This window comes from Notamacropus eugenii, chromosome 3, assembly GCF_028372415.1.
Source record: "Notamacropus eugenii isolate mMacEug1 chromosome 3, mMacEug1.pri_v2, whole genome shotgun sequence".
Lineage (NCBI taxonomy): Eukaryota > Metazoa > Chordata > Mammalia > Diprotodontia > Macropodidae > Notamacropus > Notamacropus eugenii.
The window spans coordinates 171617131-171637572 of NC_092874.1; the positions used below are offsets into that span (position 1 = coordinate 171617131).

The window sequence follows — 20442 nt, forward strand, 5'->3', positions numbered from 1 at the left end:
AAATGGCACTAGCCATTTTTTTTACAGTTTTGCCACAAGAGGGTAGAAAAACCAAAGGATTATAAATATTAGGTAGAGCAGTTTAGTATGGGGAGAGATACCTCTTTTCTCTTCCTGTAACAAAAATAATAATAAAAACTAACATTTATATGGTATTTACTATGTACAGACACTGTGCTAAACACTTTATCTCATTTGATTCTCACAACAACCCTGGACAGTGCTGTTATTCTTCCCTATTTTACAGATGAGGAAACTGAGGCAAACCGAGGTTAAGTGACTTACTAAAGCTCCCATAGCTGGTAAATATCTGAAGTTCAATTTGAATTCAGGTTTTCTTGAATCCAAGCCCAGTGTTCTATGTACTATACCACCTACCTGCCTTTCATACCACAAAATTATGTGTGTGAGCTAGCAGATACACAGGCTACGTACTATCAGTCATCATATTTGGTTGAAGTGGGGGTGGGGCAAGTTAGGGAGTTGCTTGTAAGCAACATATGAAAAATACCATTAGAAGTCCACTAATACTGGTGATTTGTAGTATTGGTATAACATAACACAAGAAATCAGTCCATCGCTATGTAGAAGTTGTGATTTAGGATAGTATCAGATTCAGATTTACAACAGCAGCCAGTGGATAATATTGACCCTGTAAGGTGTCAGTAGGTAGGTTCTATGCCCTTCTGATCATTTGGTTTAAGCTGTGTTACTATTCTTTGTGAGTTCTTGCCTATAAGATTGGGATTTGAGGGGTGAATCTTCTATCTGTATGTCCATCAGGGTGAGTGTCTACAGATATCTCCCTACTAGCTTGCCTGTCTGTAGGTTGTTATAACAGACTGGATGACTGACTGAAGCAAAGGTTCTTAATAGTTTTGTTTTTTTTTATGTCATGGAATGCTTTGGTAGTATGGCAAAGACTTCGGACCTCTTCTCAGAATGATGTTTTTAAAAATGTGCATAATAAAATACATAGGATTATCACTGAAACACATTAAAATGGTTTTTAAAAAAAGTTCATGGACTGCCTGAAATTTATTTATAGATCCAATGGAGACCCAAAGACTTAAGTTAAGAACCCCTGCTCTAGAGTCTGAAACTATCACTCAGGGAATTATCCGGGATGGGGAATGGATTTTCTAGGTAGTGAACCACAAACCTGACTAGCTCCAACAGGCATCCAAATATCAGGGATATTTGAAAAAATCATTCTGCTTGAAAATAATCTGCTACTCTGATCAACGCAGTGATCAATTACAATTCCGGAGGACTGGAGGTTGAAGCATACTACCAAGAGTATGCTAGTATATATTTAACAATTGACTCTGGGTGGGGAAAAATGTTCTTGTGACTCTTTTAAGGTAGATCTGAATTATTATTATTTTCAACACTTTTTAAAGTCTTGATAATCAACAAAAGAATAAATCAAGCCCTTGATTTGTGCCAATTTCTGAGTATCAATGCTCACACTAAAAATTTAACAGTTGGCCAGTTGGAACCAGTTCTGGTGTAACCCTGCATGCTATCTACCACCTGAAAAAAAGGTGATGGACTCAGGGGGCAGGCTGAGGTGTGTGCTTTTTGGACATGGCCAGTGTGGGTATTTTTTTGGGCTGTAGAAGCATATTTGTTATAAAGGTTTTCTCTTTCTTTTTCAATGGGGGGAGGAGATAGGAGATTTATAAATAGGTTTTTTGTTAACAGAAAAAAATTAAATTTTAAAATAAAGTAATCTATTATTTATAGACTCCTCAGGCCTAAGCTTGGGCAAGAGGTTAATGTGTCTTCTCACAAAAAAGTACAGTCTCGACTGAAGCTATCCCTTTTTTCCTATTAATGATATAATAGTGGAAGAAGGCAGTACCTAATCTATAGCACCCAGTAATAGTGCTCTTCCCTCTCCTCTCCCATCCCAGTTTCTCTCATTCCCGTATAACTTGCACTTTCAGTAGGGGGCACAGAAACACAGGAAGACACAAAGGAAAAGTGATGCCAGGGCAATTTTTCAGGGGAGTATGTGTTGGGAGAGGGCATAGAGCCTCCAGTGCTAAAGGCTGTCTGGGCTCTGCTAATGAATTCTACTTGCTGTACATAATGTACTGCATTTAAAATGAAGAAAAACAGGGAGATGAAAGTAACAACTCCCATGCAGCTGACAGTTTTCTGCTAGGTCTGAATCCTGGAAGAAAATACATTACTAAGTACAAGGAGAACATAAGATGGTATAAGAAAGAGATGTGCAGACATAATTCTCTGGGAGATACCTAGATCCATCATTTTATGTGACTTAGTAATTCTTCATGCAAAGATGTTTATCACACTTGGGATGACAGAAGGCTGATATACTATAATGTATAAGAACCTCCTAAATCTTCATAGCTTTTTAAAACAGAGGATTAGAGAAAATTATAGGTACAATGCACAATCCATTAAACAGACCCCATAAGGAAACTTATTCTTGCCACCTTTAAACATTTGAGAAATAACAGAATGGGGTAAACCAAAAAAATTAAGAAATATGATGTGTGAGAAATTAATGACCTCTAAATTCTCTTCCAGCTCTAACATTTTGCTATTCTAAAATACTTATTTTTCTGTAAAAGGTCTTGCCATTTATTGTGAAAAATCAGTGCCAAGGTTTGATAAACATCTCAGGAACAACCATATGGCTTATTTGTGAGAGAGCCTACTGAGATTTAGTATTAATCTTTAATTAGCTATTTATAATGAAATTATAAGGCTAGATCATCCTCTATGAGTAAGTTACTCTTCAGTATTAAGTTGTATTTTTTAGAAGGTACATTAACTTTTCTGGGTCACTAGGGTATTATGAATGAATCCATCTTAATCAATCACAAACATATATATTCTTTCAATGTACCAGGCAGTGAACTGGTGATACAAAGACAAATATGAAACAGCTCCTACCCTCAAAGAACTCCTATTCTATTGGGAGGAGGATATTATACACACACACACACACACACACACACACACACATGTGTGTAATTGCAAAATAGATGCAAAGTAAATATGATATAATTTCCTGGAAGGAGAAGAGGACAGTGGTATCTGAGATGGGAGAATTAGGAGAGGTTTAGTGCAAGAATTGACTCTTGAAGGAACCTATGAATTCTAAGATGTGCAGATGAGGAGGGAAGGCATTTCAGTCACGTTGACAATTGGTTCAAAGACACAGAGATTGAACATAAAATGTTTTTATGGGGTAACAGCAAGTAGATCAGATCGGCTGGAATAAAGATAGGGCAGAGGAAAGTAAGTCTGGAAAAGTGGATAGGAACCATCTTGGGAAGGATTTTCCAAAGCAAATAGATGAGTTTGTATTTCATCCTGGAGATAAGAAGGATCCACCCTTGCATCTTGAGCAAGGGAATGACATGTTCAAACTTCTGCTTTAGGAGTATCAATTTGGTAGCTGAGAGGAAGATGGATTGGAGAGGGAAGAGAACAGAATCATTACTTTGAAATCATTTAGTAAGTATTACTGTATCATGGGCCAGACCTCCATGTAATTACTGACTTGTCTTATGGTTGGACATATTTTTTTGTTGTTCGTTTCAGTAACTGAGTCATGTATAACTAACTGAATTGTTTATATAGCTAGGTCCTGATTAGTGCATATAATGAATCCCCTGAAGTGAATGCATTCTTTGAATTCATACTGCATATTTCCATTGGGCTCCAACTAATTACCAGCTTTTATATAATTACATTGTATGAATAGTGTGAATTCAATATATATGATAACTTCATGGGATTAATTATTCTTACTAATCGAGACCTAGTTGCACAGTCAACTTGATTTGGTCACTGAAAGTGTTAAAAAGTAAGTCAATGTGTGTATGAGAGAGAGAGAAATGAAAGAACATGTGATCCAGTGTTTTCAGAACTCCTAAAGACCCAATCAAGTTGAGTACATAATCAATCCAGTTAGTAATATAGGATTCAGTTACTGAGATGAATAACAACAAAAGCATCCAGCATGTCGGTTCAGTGAGTGCATATGAACATAGCCTAAGATAGTTAATTATTAAATGATTTTGATGTGATCATCATAGGATCCTATTGGATTGGAAGAGTTAATATTCCTTCCATTACTATGCAGAGTAATTAGCTCACATGGGATGGCATGACTTCATACCTATATGCATTCATGCATTTGTTGTTCAGTCATTTCAATTGTGTCTGCCTCTTCATGATCCCATTTGGGGTTTTCTTGGCAAAGATACTGGAGTGGTTTGCCATTTCCTTCTCCAGCTCATTTGATTGATGAGGAAATGGGTTAAGTGACTTGCCCAAGGTCACACAAGTAGAAAGTTTCTGAGCCCAAATTTGACTCGGGTCTTTCTGACTTCAAGTCCAGTGTTCTATCCATTTTGCCAACTAGCTTCCTGTGTGCATGTATTCCCATAATGTAATTTATTGAGATATGTGATTTATATATATTAAACATATTACCTATATTCTGACTTAACGCTTTTGTGGAACAGTCCATGTAAAACAGACAAAGAAAAGCATACAATATGGGAAAAAAGAATTCTTAGATGTGAGTAAAGCAGAAAAGTAGTCTGAATTTCACAGTGGCCAAAATACATAAAAATTATCTTTTAAATAACCTAAGACTAGGGTGTAGTACAGAAATGCTATGAAGATGTAGTAGCAGAAGTCCTGGGTAGATGTACTAGATTATAATTTCCATGGTTCCAGTGACTACATCTTCCTTGGACTTTATATCTTTCCCTAGCACTTGGCCCATGCTTTGCATATAGTATGTATTTTCTTGAATTGAATTCAATTATACAAAATAGAAGGGAGTGGGGGCAGAGGAGCACTGAGCTTTCACATTCCTCTGTGACTTCATCTTCATTTGTGTCCTACATCTAGCTCTGGTCACCTTACATTTAAAAGGATATGGAAAAACTGGTGATGTCCCAGAGGAGGGCAATGAATGAATAAAAGGCTATGAAACAGATTTACAAACATAAGCTTAAAGGATTTGGAATTGTTTAGGCCAAGAAAAAGGCAAAGGGGTGATAATAATTCTTAAGTACATGAATTATTATCATGGGGAGCATGCTGACCAAATATTTACCTTATCCACAGGGACATGAACAACAGGATGTTGACCTAAATGTAGCATAAGAAATTTGTTTAAAGTTTGTTTAAACACAAGGAAGAATGACTTAAATGTTGGGATACTCTGTCCAAATGGTGTCTCACACTGGAACGATTAAATAATTTGTTCGCTTTCTATCCCTGGACGTATTTAAAACTAAGACAATACACATTGGTTCTCAGTGGTTGAGGCCAAGTACTGTCTAACAGCCAAAGGTGCCACTGTGTGTGGTCTCATTCGTATCATTGCTGGCATCTAATTTCAGATATTGAATTTTAAGAGTTTTCATCATAAGGTAGTCTTCAGTCAGGGTTGTGATGGTAAATGTTCAACAACTGATTCTCTGAAAATTCACAACATACTTCTACATTTAATCTGCATTAGTAACATTTTTTCCATCAGTTTCTTAAGTCTAAAACATCAACATAGAGTTGTTATGGTGTAATACATCTTTTTATTATGCTATGTTGTGGAAATGCTTGTTTTATTCCATAAATTAAAAATGAAATAAATTAAAATTAAAAAATCCACAGTCATAAACCAAGCCCTGATTTGTACTGTTGGTTGATTTCCAAAGTATAAATGCTTACACTGAAAATTTAATAATCAGCTTTCTTGAATCAGCAAGAGCTGGAACTGGTACAGTTTCTGATTTTAGCCCTAAAGTACTAGGTCTGTGTGAGATAACTAACTTTGATAAAATTCTAATTTGCTACTTTGCTCCTTTATTTGTCAATGATGATAGTACACTTCATAGCATACTATTACCTACTGTTTATCTTCTGCTCTATAAATCAGAGGATTATAGATTAAGAGCTAGATGGAATCTTAGAGGTCACCAAATCTAGCCTGGGTAAGTGGAGTCCTAGAGAGATTAAGTGACTTTCCTGAGATCACAAGTTATAAAGGAGAAGAGATAAAATTTAAACCTTGTTCTTCAGAGTATAAATCCATTGCTCTTCCTACTGACCCATGTTGGAACAGGTGAACTTCTGAAAAAGTGCAATTTAAAAAGTTTAATTAAAAATTTAAAAGTTTAATTTAAATTTTTCCCTCTTGACTTTCACTATTTACTTGGAAACATTCTCTTGGAAGGCTTTTAGGTACCAACTTTGATATATTTTCTATTCATTTATGTAGCTCAAAAAATTTCATTCCTGTAGAGCAGACAGAGGGATTTAGTGGAAAGTGTGCTGGATTTGGAATTGAAGGACTTGGTTACGAATCCCAACTATGTCAGTTACTACTTGTATAACCTTACAAAGCTCTTAATCTCAGTAGGTTGCAGTTTTCTCATTTCCAAAATGTAGGGGACTGACTTAGGTGGACCCTAAGGTCCTTTCTACATCTCTACCTTTATGATCTTATAACATATGTAGTTATGCTGTTAATTTATGCTATGGGGAGAAATATTTTTTAAAATGTTGCAAATATGTCTAGAATCCCTCTTTCATAGATTCACATAAAAATCAAACCAAATCAACAGGGCCCCCATACATTAGTCCTGGTGGGGAAATAACATTTAAATAAGACATACATTCTCACATAGATTCTTATTGGCAAAGAGTCTAAAATGTAGTTTTTCTCAGGTGGAAGGAAAAACTGAAAGAACACAGAAGGTAGAAGCCTGGGAAGTTTTGAGCCATACTAAGAGGAACCTGGGGTGCAGACACTTAGGGCCAGTGGTCAATTGATTATAACGGAGGGGTGCTGCTGCTATACTGAATTAAATATAATGATGGTTCATTGACCTATTTAAGGTAGAGTCCACCTAGGCAGAATTCTGTGGTTTCTCTTAGTGTCATTGCTATTGGGATTTGGTGAATTTATTCCCTTTCTACCATCCCCTTCTCTGCCTTATTAATACCTGAAATAATTCACTTTTGGGAGTTTCTTTCTCTCTTTAAATTGCATTTATTTTATTTTAAGATGGATTTTGTTTTAGATTAAAAAATAAGCTGTTTTTTTTTCTATTGCATTCTGAATGAATGTTTTCTCTAAAGGAGTAGACCACACAATGGGGAAGGGAAAAAGGGAATTAATGGACCAACTGTCCTAGTTGAAGATCTCTGTTTCTGTCTCTGTGTCTCTGTCACTGTCCCTCTGTCTCTGTTTCTCTGTCTCCATCCCTCCTCCTATCTTTCTCTGTGTGTTTGTCTTTCTATGTCTTAGTCTCTGTCTCTATCCATAAAGATGGGTTTTAGCCATGTATGGGAGCCATATTTAGTTGATAGTGTGCTGGGCTTGGAATCAGAACAACCTGAATTCAAATACTGTTTCTGACCCTTCTTATGACTTTGGCCAAGTCATGTAACCTCTCCAAACCTTAGTTTCTTCATCTGTAAAATTAGAAGGATAAATTTTAGCTTCATACATCCCATCCACCTTGAAATATATGATCTTGATCCTAAGATCCTTCTGCCAAGGGATTTACCATTTAGTAGACATAAAAGAACTAAACAAAGAATTTATTATGACAACTCAAATCCATCCCTCATATCAACCTTAAGGTATAACAAACTGTTACTATTATGCCCATTTTGTAGATGAGGAAACTAAGATATGCAGAGACTAAAGAGTGTTGTATTTAACTCAGTTAATCACATCAATAAGGATTAGAGCCCAGGGTTCTTGACTGCTAGTTCAATTGTCTTTTCACTGTATTTCTTTCCAACTCATCTGGAAACTTTTATTTAGGATAAGATCTGTAACTAAAGTATATTTTGTTTTCACACATAGTCTATTGCATCCATTTTGAAATTGTATCTCCTTCCCTACTCTCCTGGCCCCTGGAGGGATTATGACCTCCTAGGTTTCATTGCTAGATTGATGACACTTTGTTCTCATTTTTAAAATCTTCACACCGCACGCCCCCCCATTCAAATTCCAGGTTCACTTAAAAAATGATATCTTTTGATTTGATATCACCTCCATTTCCAGGTGTATTCTTCTTTTCCTCGTATTAGAGAACAATTATTATAAAAAAAAAATAAAGGAGAGGGAGAAATTAACCAGCGTATCAAAAGTCTGATATTATATGCCATGTTCCACATCCATAGTTCCCCACCTCAGTTAAGCAGGGAAGGGAAGATTTGGCCTTTGGGAAACCCTTTGGGAAAGCTATGGATGCAAAGAGACCCCTTCCTCCCAAATGTATTTACTTGGTGTCTACTTGCACAGAATTATCCCTCACTTCCATTTTTCCCCCATTGGTTCTGTTGCTGTCCTAACCCCACTCTGGATACTGGACTATGGCTCCCTCCATCCAGTCCCCGGGGTTCCATTTCTGTGTGGGACTTCCTGCTACACAGCTAGTACTCTTTACTCTGTTTCTGGTTGGTAAGTCACAGTATTGTGGTAAGTTGTGCTATCACAGAATTCTAAGTGTAAACTTCATGGGGCACACACTGAATGCTGTATATGTGGTTGCCATATACTGAGGATAGCCCCTTAAAAAGGCTCTGTTCTTTGTACTGTTTATTTTGACAGATGACGATCCCCTAATGTGAACTTAGACGTATTACATTCTTTCTCATTTTGTGCCACTTTTTAAAAATACCAGGTTGCATATTTCCCTAACAGATGCCAAAGACATGAACTATTCACACTTTTTCAACAGGAAATATCAGTTGTTTTAGACCCCCTACTTTTTCTCACCCAAGACAGTCTTGTCATTTCTCATGATACATCACTATGTGCAATGTGTTGGAATTATCAGTTCAATAACTTTAGGCAAGAAACTAATACTATAGCCTACTGTATGTTCTTGTTGATCTAGGTATCTATGCAGCCAGTGGAGAAGAATCTGATTTTTAAGAAGCTTCAACATAGAAATACATAAGTGTAAGTGGACATCTCTCTCTCCCAGTGTCTTTTTTTCTTTCTATATTCAAATTTACACCCAGAGAATAAGCTACAGGTATGAAATCTTTCAAATTTAGTATCTAATAAAATATACACTCTTGAGTAAGCATGATAGTTGCTGGTAGGATGTGGGGGAGTAATCTTAACCTATCAAGATTTTGTCTACATAAATCTCCAGATACATGTGTCAAGTCAACAGAACAGGCATTTACTATGTGCCAGGCACTGTGTGTGTGTGTGTGTGTGTGTGTCTTGGGGTAGGGTTATAATATGGAGGAAGGCTCAATAAAAAAATATCTAAGAAATGTCCCAGTGAAATCCATCACTGGAGAAGTACTTTAAAGGTACAAAGCTCTGGAAATGAGCACAGAAACCTTACACATGATGAAAGCTTAATAAGGGCTTGTTGAATTGAATTTCATCTCTATATATTTTAGAATAGTATTTCTTAAGCTAGTCTGGAGTTAGGATTGATTTTCTTTCAAGGCCATTCTTCTACCTTTCCTTCTCTAGCCCTCTTTCACTTGACAAAATTCCATCAACCCTTTCCAAACTTCTCAACTTGGTCAGAAGTAATAATTGGTAGGACTGCCTAAGACCAGCCTGCATTCATTGGTGGGAGACCAACATAAAAGAAGATCGTTTTTTTAAATTAATTTTACTGTCTATATACTAGAGATTTCATTGAGTGGGGAGTAATGAGTTGGTCAACAACGATTAAGTGCTGATCAAATTTTCAAGCTTATGTACAAGGCTGTTGCAAAATTACATCATATAATTATCATTAGGAATAATTAACCTCAGCTGGCAAGATGAGAACTAGTGCCTTTCCTAATTGGCTGCTCTGGAAAGAATGAGACAGAAGAAAAACTCATGATACCAACTCTGGTGAGAAAGAACATGGTTTCACTAATTCTAATCTAGTTCACAATTTGAGATCACAGGAAAGAATTAAATATTCAATTACCTTTATTATTTATCTATTCAACCATCCCTCTGTTTCTTAGATCTGGCAAATTTAAGACCTTGCCAGTATGCTTAAATAAAGGACATGTCAAAGTCGTCAAATATCTTGTCCAAAAACTTAATCTTCTTGTACAATGAAGGTTGGTATTTTTATCTGGAACCCTGATTTGGTCTGCATAATATCTCCCCCCCCCAAATTGATATTTAAACCTCAAAACCTTTAGCTAACTACATCTGTCATTGATATTTTATTGTTTAATTTCTTTTTATGGAGCCAAATTACATCTCTCCCACATACAGCCGGCACTTTACATGTCTAATTTGTCGACATGTTCTATAATGATAATTTCATTGATTTAGAAAGTGACATTATGAGCAACATATGTTCAGTTTAGCAGTAGACCTTGTTATGGCAATCAATTTTTTTTCCTCCAGAACTCAATTCTAATCCACATTCTGAGGTAGCTGAATCATTTAACCAATTCATGTTCTCATGAAAAAGTAAGAAAGAAATGTGCTTGTGCTTGTCTTAAAAGGAAAAATTCTCACTTTTGTGCAATTCATAACTTAAACGCACAGGCTAAGTTTTGCATAACTGGGGCGAAAACCCAAAACAACAGAGTAAGAGGCATTGAATAAACAGGAGACAACATAAAGGAAGTGGTGTCTCATGGTTCTAAAAGTTAATTCTTTTGCTCCTTCTCAATAGCTAATATTCCCTTTATCCCAGTTTCCTCCCTTTTTAAAGCTGTGTTATTCAGTAACAGAAATATTTAATGCAACTATCTAGACCTAACTCTTTTATCAACCTGTGAGTACTCAGGGAAAATAGGTTTTCTTAATAGAACAATCCAGTTAGGTATTTGAGTTCTCTTCTTGCATTATTATAATGTCACATATATTGTGTGGGTACATAAAATGGGTAGTAATGTTGATAATGTAAAGATCAACGTAAGAGTTTAGTTCGACAAGATACATATCCTAATGGAACATGGTGTTTTTATCAGCTGTACCAAGGTAAGGTGGTTGGTAGGTATGGGATAAGTCTTTCACGGTTAACTTGAGAGTCCTTAGGGCATCATGGTAGAGGGGGAAGAACATTTATTTTGGAGGCAAGTGAACCACAGTTTGAATTTCACCTTCTCTCACTATTTTTGTGACCTTGGGCAAATTCCTTGTTTTTTCATCCCCAGGATTTGCATCTATCAAATGAAAGGATTACACTAGATCATTCCAAGCCAGCTAGCTAGGTGTCACACTGCACCAAATATTGGGCCTGTAGTCAGGAAGACCTGAGTTCAAGCCCAGCTTTAGAGCACACTTATCTTTGTGCAATGGCACTTTATACCCCCGATTGCCTCAGTTTCGTCAACTATAAAATGGGAATGCCACCTACCTTTCAGGGTTGTTGGGGGGATAGAATAATATTTGTAAAACATTCTAGAGTAGGCACTGGCAGATAGTAGGAGATTAATTAGTGGTTATTATCTCCATCCTCCTGGGGCATTCTTCTCCCCCCCAGGTCCTTGAGATCTATGATTCTTAAAAAGTTTGTGGATAAAGGATAAAAGATGAGAATGGAAGAAGAGGGAAAACAAGGGGCAAGGAAGGTGTAATCTTCTGAGAGAAAAAGATTAGGGTAAAGTAATAATTTACAGGAAGAGGCTAGTTTGGTTAAGGCTATTTGTGTTTGTGGTACACGTTATTCTTTCTGTCTTCATTCTACTGCTATCACAAATCCCTTCCTCCAATGCTAGCAATATGGGAAGTAACATGCAGAGCATGGGTTTCACATGGCTGTAACATAAATCAGTTTGTTAACCTTTCCTACACTTTCATTCCATCATGACTGCAACTGTGTAATCAGGGTTAAGAAAGGATGTTATGATTGGTCAGTGAACCAAGGAGCTATAAAAACCTGTTCTTATTAGTGCTATAATAAAACTGATTGGTGAAACCAATTCATTTCAATTCAACTAATGTTTATTAAGCACTTACTTGTGGAGAATGTTTTATTATGTGCTGGTGAAGAAATAAAGACAAGACAAAGTCCCTACTACCATCATCATTACCACCACCATTTTCATATCAATAAATAACAACTGATATTTATAAAACAATTTAACGTTTGCGAAGTGTTTAATGTAACTTTTCACAGATAATACTTATTTATAAATTAGGAAGCATCTTATAATCTATCAGGCAAATGTAATGAGCTAATACCTTACTTTGCTTTAGAGAATCTGGAGAAGACTAGGCTGACATGATAACTCTCTTCAAGTATTTGCTCTGCTTATCCTCAGGGGACAGGGTTAGAAGTGTAAGTACGAGATTGACAGATTTTTGGAGTAAACATGAAGAAAAACTTCCTAACAACTAGATCTATTCAAAAGTGGTATTGGAACTTTCAGTGGACAGTAAATTCCCTTACTTTGAAAGCTGTCAAGTGGAGGCTTGATGAGGTATTATCGAGAACAGATTACTGTTGTAATGCATGAAGGTTGGGGTCAATTCAATATCTGACATTCTATAAATTGATAATTGCTAGACCCTCTTATATCTTATGACATTTTGTGAAGATTCATCAAAAAGGAAGAAACTGAATGAACAGAAAGGACAGACAACAATTAGGAGGCTATGCTAACAGTCTAGGCAAATGGTGATAAGGACTTGCTCTTGGTGGTGGTGGGAATAGGAATGAAGGAATGGCATAGATACTGAGGTGATAGAAATGAGAGGTTGTAGCCACTGATTAGGAAGTGAGGGAGAGGAGACAATCTCCCTGAAGATTGGAGCATGAGAAGTTGGGGGAAATGATGATGCCACTGGCTGAAATAAATTAGCAAGTAGGAGGGACAAATTTGGGGGAAAGCCAAACTCGGTTTTGGACATGTTAACCTTGAGGTGCTCACTGGACAGTCAAATGAACTATCAACCACTCTATTGGAAATACCAGTCCAGAGCTTAGGAGAAAAGTCAGAGTTGGAACTATAGAAGTCAAGGAAAATGAAAGAGGAAGGGGAAGAGGGAAATTGCTGAATAAATGAGTATTCAGTGATAAGTTGGGCAGAAAATATATGGAAATATTGGCAAAACAGCAACAAAAACCCAGAAGAGTTCAATGGAAAAAGAAAGAAAAGAGTAATAAGGAAGAAATTAAGGTGAGCTGAAATTAATTTAATAGCTATAATTACTGATTATTAACAATTCCTATTAAATTGGATCTCAGCCCAAATTTCTATATCATCTATTTCTTGATCAGTGACATAGTCATAGTCTGATGTATTTTGATATAGTCTTTACTTTCTATATACTATATAATGAAAATGAATATTAACAAGAATGACCCTGGGCATAGGAGCATCTTTGATCAAAGATTAAGTTCTTTTTATTAGTGTACTTTCTGATGAAAAGTGGGCTAATCCATTGTGGAAATATTTTCAACAAGAAAAATTTAAAACATAAAAGATTGTGTTGTTTAGGAGACCTATCAGTCAGTTAAACAAAAAAAAAAGTTAAAAAAAGCAGAAAAAAAGTCAACTAGACCTTTCCACTTGTGAAGCATTCTTGTGAACTCAGGACTGGCTCTTTTTGATGTTGGATAAAATTTGCAGTCGGTAGCTCCGGAGCCAAATTTGTGGTGCTCCCTTCATGACAATATTTCCTGTAGATTCTATTTTAATATTTACTAATTTAGCTATTTGAGGTATGTAAAAAATTTAGATTTAAATGAGTCATATGAACCTTGAGAATAATGTTCCAAATCTGGGCTAGTTTTACTTAGGAGTTGAATATTTCACATTTGGGAGGTAGCCACCATTTGGAAATGAACTAATTTTTTACTTGAGTCCCTACCATTTAATGTTTTCCACTTCTGATGGCTTGCTGGGGTACCATTCCCAAAGAATTATCTGTCCTACTGGAAATATGCATCCCAAAGGATCTACTTTACTCTTATGGAGTAATTGGCTCAAAGGTAGGATCTGGCAGAATATCTGATGTGTAATGTGAAGTTCCTGAAATAAAGGTACTTGTTATTGCAATGCAGTGTTGTTAGGAATATTGTTGTTATTATTTTTTGTGGTTGAATCGTAGCAACACTAAGGACATTTAAAACCAGCTAAGAGGAAAGCTAACATCAGGGAATAATTTGGTGTTAGTAAAGAGTGGAGAACATGACCTAATAGGCCTTTCTCATCTCTAACTTTATGATCCCATAAAGTTAGAATTTGAGTGTGTGCAATTTAGCTCTTGGTCCAGAGAGGTCAATTAATATGAGATTTTGATGCAAGCCCATAATTTGAAAAGGGAAAATAGAAATGGAGGCAAAAGTAATGATAATACAAACAAATCCCAGACCTTCCAAGAGTGGAGGAAGGAAAAGAGGACCAAAGGAGCCATTGAATCCTTTTCCAAATGATTTTCCACTTTGAGGTGGAGCACACATTTTTACTGGCAGAGAATTACTCTTTGTAGTAACCACAGATCTGAAGAGCAAGAAGAGACTTTACATATCACATAGCCCAGCTCCTCATTTTACTGATGAGGAACCTGAGCCCCACAGAAGTCAGACATCTCATCCATGAAAATTTAATTATATATATATATATATATATATATATATATATATATATATATATATATATATATATATATATATATATATACATATATATATGTAAATAGACATGCACACATATGGAGAGAGAGGGAGGGAGAGAGGGAGGGAGAGGGGGAGACAGAGACAGAGAGACAGAGAGAGAGAGAAGGAAGGAAGGAAGGAGAGAGGCAGAGAGTTTTATTTATCTCTGCTCTTCTTCTTATGCTTTCAGAAGGCATCTATTCTGTCATATACCTCCACAAGTATAGCATTGATACCACGGCATTTTTTGAACTAACTTCTCAAGATGGAAGGGAGGGGGTGTCACAACAATGTTAGGAGGGAATTTAGGAGACTTGAATTATGATACAATATTCCTAGGAGTTTTTCTTTTGGAATCTCTTTCAGGAGGTGATCAGTGAATTATTCCCATTTCTATTTTACCCTCTGGTTCTAGAATATCAGGGCAGTTTTCCTTGATAATTTCTTGGAAGATGATGTCTAGGCTCTGTTTTTTGATCTTGGTTTTCAGATAGACCAATAATTTTTAAATTATTTCTCCTAGATCTATTTTCCATGTCAGTGGTTTTTCCAATGAGATATTTCACATTGCCTTCTATTTTTTCATTCTTTTGGGTTTTTTTAAAATAATTTATTGGTTTCTCATAAAATCATTAACTTCCATCTACTCCATTCTAATTTTTAAAGAACTATTTTCTTCAGTGAGCTTTTGAAGCTCTTTTTTCATTTGGTTAATGCTGCTTTTTAAAGCATTCTTTTCCTTATTGACTTTTTGGACCTCTTTTGCCATTTGAGTTAGTCTATCTTCAAAGGTATTTTTTTCAGCATTTTTTGGGTCTCCTTTAGCAAGCTGTTGACTTGCTTTTCATGATTTTCTTGCATCACTCTCATTTCTCTTCCCAAGTTTTCCTCCACCTCTCTTACTTGATTTTCAAAATCTTTTTTGAGCTCTTCCATGGCCTGAGACGATTGCATATTTATTTTGGAGGTTTTAGATGTAGAATCCTTGATTTTTATGTCTTCTTCTGATGGCATGCTTTGTTCTTCCTTATCTGAAAGGATGGAAGAAAATACCTGTTCACCAAGAAAGTAACTTTCTATACTATTATTTTTTTTCCCTTTTTTGGGGCATTTTCCCAGCCAGTTACTCAACTTTTGAGTCCTTTGTCAAGTGGAGAGTATACTCCAGGGACCTGTAAGTTCTCAGTTCCTCCAAGGAGGCACAATCAAGGGAGAGGAGTTTACTCCTCTCCTGGCCTGTGCTCTGGTCCAGGAGCAACAAGCACTCTCTTCTGACCTGGAACTAAGAGTAGGATTCCCTCTCCTCCACCAGCTCCACCAGCCAGTGCTCCTCCTCACTCTAGGGATGCCACTCAGGACTGAGACCCAGTTTAGCCACTTGATTCCCCCAGGGCTCCAAAAGTGGATTACTGTTGCCCTGGGGCCAGGGCTGGGGCCAGACTGTGTTCCCCTCTCACTCAGGTGAAAGAGTTTTCTCACTGACCTTTGAAGTTGTCTTTGGCATTTGTGGATTGAGAAATCTGGCAACCACAGCAGCTACTCGTGATTCTGTGCTCTGAAGCCTGGGCCAGTCCTGTCCATGCTGAGCTCTGCTCTGAGCACAGTGCGATAGATCTTTCCTGTCCATCTTCCAGGCTGTCTTGAGCTGGAAATCTCTTTTATTCTGTCGTTTTGTGGCTTCTGCTGCTCTAGAATTTGCTTAGAGTAATTTTTACAGGTATTTTATGGGCTGTGGGGGGAGAGCTACAGCAGGTCCATCTTTCTATTCCGTCATCTTCGCCAGCAGACTTGCATTATGAAAGCATGATGTAATTAGCACAAGTTCTTCCCTGTGTCCTCCTAATATCAAAAGGTAGCAATGCCTTTCTTTCTGTCTTTAACAAAGTCCATGGCACACCATTACCTTGGTTCTTGCTTCCCTTTTTCTAGTTTCTCAGGTGTTTCTGTGTTGCAGTTCACAAGACTTTTACAGGGTTTTAGGACTCTGGCACCATGTTTTTGTCCACTAAGGAGTACTTCATTTCAAATTTTAGTCATTTTAAACTTAAATGATCTGATTTTGTGTTTATATTAATGGAGTTGCCCAGATAACTACCTAACCATCTATTCGTCCTGTATAGTCACAGTTTCAAATGAACATAGTATGTTATTTTTATTTACTGCTGCCTTATGCAGTCAGAGTATTATTTTTGTACCTGATGGTCTGCAATGGTTCAAGTGGAAGGCATACTTATAAAAACAGATCAAAAGGGAAATTATCTTGTAGCTGATTATTAACATCTGTACACCATTTGAAGCATCATGGTGAAATGGAAGCCCTGGACTGGGACTCAGAAAACCCAAGTTCCACCACTTTAGAAGGGAGGACAAAATAAACCACTGCTGATAAAGGGGACACTTACATGGGTAGGAGCAGTCTTGGAGATCAAATAGCAGTTATTTCATTTAAATGACCAAGTAAGATGTCTTTGTAGTGCTAAAGATAAGGAAAGGTAGAAACGCTGCTTTTTAGACGAGAACTGGGAAGCTAATTTTAGAGAAAAGGCCTCAAATTTGCACCATATTATTGAAACAAGTCAATAAGCATTTAAGTGACTACCATGTGTCATGCCCTGTGCTAAATAATATGTCCATCATCATTCATCTAGTTACTGTTGTATTTCAGAAGTGAATCTAAATTTTTTGGCTTCAATTTTATTTTTATTGAATTTTTTCAAACCACCTTCATTTCTGAATATATTCCTCTCTTGCCTCTACCCCAAACAATCCACAGATTTTTAAAATAAAAAAGCAATTCAGAAAAGCTTACCAATACAGCAATCATGTTTGATAGTAAATGCAGTATTCCCTACTCCTGATCTCCCACCTCTGCAAAGAGGGGAGGGAGGCAGATTCATTTTCTCAGCTCTTTTCTGGGGTTAAACTTGGTCATTATAATTAACAAATAACAAATATGGCAGAGCAGATGGGAAGCTAGGTGGTACAGTGGATAGAATGTTGGCCCTGGAGTTAAGAGGACCTGAGTTCAAATTTGGCATCAGGTACTCAGTAGTGTGACCCAATGCAAGTCATTTAACCCTATTTGTCTCAGTTTCCCTACCTATACAATGATCTGGAGAAGGAAACTGCAGCATCTTTGCCAAGAAAACCTCAAATGGGATCACAAAGAGCTGGATATGACCAAATGACTAAACAACAATAAATCATAGAACAGGATACATTTTAAAAAATCATTGTTCAATTCTGCAAAATCAGTTATCTTTCTACTACAGAATATCTATATAAGTCAGGGAAACCCATCAATGGTAGATATATTTTACATGAAGTAAATAAGAAATAAATAAGATCTTCTTTTTCAACCTATATTGTTCTTATGGGTTTCTTAATAACTATTTCATTTCAACCTGAGATACTGAATAGATTCCTTTATAATATTTATGACCCTCTCAAACATGGGAAGTATTTTTCCTTTCTTGGAGATAAGAAAGGTTGTATATGAATGTAGATAGTTATTGCTTTAGTTATTATTACTACTTCATTTAGAGGTAATTAATTGAGATCATATTGCAAAGGAATAAAATCTGGTGTCTTAGGAATATGGGAAGAAACAATTTTCTTAGGAAATAAGATTTCACACTAGTCAGTTGGCCCTTGTAATTTATAACCCAAGAAGAATGTCCAGATTCTGTATTAGTACAACCAAACACTGAACTATGTGCTCTAATGGAAAGCAATGTTTTAAAATCAGAATAAAGGTAAGTAAAAAGGAAATCTGTACTCACCAAGGAAGATAAAAGCCACTCTAAGTAGTGATGCTTGCTTTTAGCTTGCAGGCCCAAGTGGAAAATTACAATCCTTTCAGTTTTCTGAAAATGCAAGCAGGGTTTACATGAAATTTCCCATTTCTGATAAATGACACCAACTGATACAGTCACCAAGTCAAATCTAAAGAGTGATTCTTTGACTTAGCCATAGAACTACCCATTGTCAGTGATCATTTTTGGACAAGCACATGTTAAATCAGCACCTTCACAATTCAAATGATACTACAGAGGAAAATTTTCAGCCCAAGTCCTGGTTCCAACATTTAGTAGCTGTGTATGCCCAGATAAGTCATCTAATCTCTCAAAGAATCAATTTTATTACTTGTAATATGATATATGACATGATATGATATAATATAACATACTACTTACCCTAAGGTTGTTGTGGGGAAAACAACTTATAAATGCTAAAATGCTCTAAAATGAATTATAACTATCATTATTATACCAAATAATATTCATAATTGTCAAATAAGTATATTTGAAAAAAATCAGTTTCAAGCTATTGGAATTTCCCCAATCATTCTGTTTTCTAAAAACTCCTTAGCCTCATATTAGAATATTACCTCCTTAACCTTAGTGTGAGAAATGCCTACCACCCATACTCCATTTCTTAGTAGAAAAGTGCTAGGAAGTTCCCTGTGGAATATAAAGGTTAAATGGCTTGACCAAGGTTAAATAATTAGGGCCAGGAACCATCAAAACCCTGTCTTCCTGATTCTAAGGCCAGTCTTCTGGTCAGCTGTGACACAGCTGCCTCAACTATGAATTGGTCTTTTCAATAAAATTGTCATAGAGAGTCAAGTCATTTAAAAGCTACTTGGAAATCATTTTAGTTCAGCTACTTCATTTTATAGATGTGGAAACTGAAGTACCCATGGTCAGAGATCTGACTTGCATGGACAATAGCCTTTCTTACTTTTTATTCTCCTTGGCAACTTTCAAAAGTAGATACTTAATGAAGATTTTGTTGATTCATTGAACAACTCTTGATGAATATAAGACAAGTATCTAAAAGTCTTCAGATTCAAATTTTCAAACATTCTAGCTAATTTTCCTACCATTTCAAACATTACCATTTTAATAAGCAGGAGAAGAATGCTAACAATTAGAAACTATCTGGTACAGTGTTCTTAGCCTGGGCGTGTGTGTTTGTGTGTGGTTGTGTGTGTATGTGTGTTTAAGTATTTCCAATACCTAGGATTACAAAGGAAACTCTTCTAGATATAGAATATGGAATCTATCTCTCCTCACTCACCCCTGTCTCTCTTCCTCTTTCTCTCTCCTCTCTTTTTCTTTGTCTTTTCCTCCCTCTCCTTCTCTCTCACTGGCATACTGGCATAGTAGATAAAGGGTGAGCTTTAGAGTCAAGAAGGCCTGGGTTCAAATCCTTATCCTAACATCAGCTGCAAGAACTTTGTCAAATCATTTAATTTCTTCCTGTGTTTTCCTCTGATTTATCTACTAAGTTACAAATAATGTATGAAGTCTTCCTCAGCCATAACTGGAGGAAGTTCCCACATATCAAGCTGCCCACGCTATTAAAATGGCAGATTCTTTGCATGCCTCTGTCTCCTTTTAAAATAGTTTTCAAATTTTATTGGATACTTTCAGAAGTGCTACTTTTAACTCATTCCTCTGTCCTGAAATTCACTTTTTGTCTGGGATGGCACAGGGTTTTTGCAAGTGTGCCTAAGTATCTGCATATACCTCCCTTCCTCCTGAGGCAGCTCTAGGTTTGTGTGTGCTAAGATACTTTTTTTTGTTTTTGAAGGAGGAAGGGTTGAATGAAGTACACCTCACCATCAGTGCATGGAATGATCTACAACATACTCGCTGATACTTTATTTGTAGGAACTGGTGGTCGAACTGATTGAAATTTCTGGAATAATCTAAGCATCAGAAACATTAATCAATTTAAAGTTTACCTAACTTGAAAATATGTATTTGCAAAATACTGAGAGTTTCAATCAACCCCAAATCACTTGCCTTTCACCTCCTCTACC

The 20442-nt window shown here is 36.4% G+C and overlaps 1 long non-coding RNA gene across 1 annotated transcript in view; it reads right to left on the minus strand.

Annotated features, from left to right (window-relative positions):
* The window catches only part of LOC140533532 (uncharacterized), a 360271-nt gene that overhangs the window by 60304 nt on the left and 279525 nt on the right, over positions 1–20442 (minus strand). The window contains exon 3 of the long non-coding RNA XR_011976956.1: positions 18395–18478. This is a non-coding gene — a long non-coding RNA (uncharacterized lncRNA). The remainder of the gene's footprint in view (positions 1–18394; positions 18479–20442) is intronic.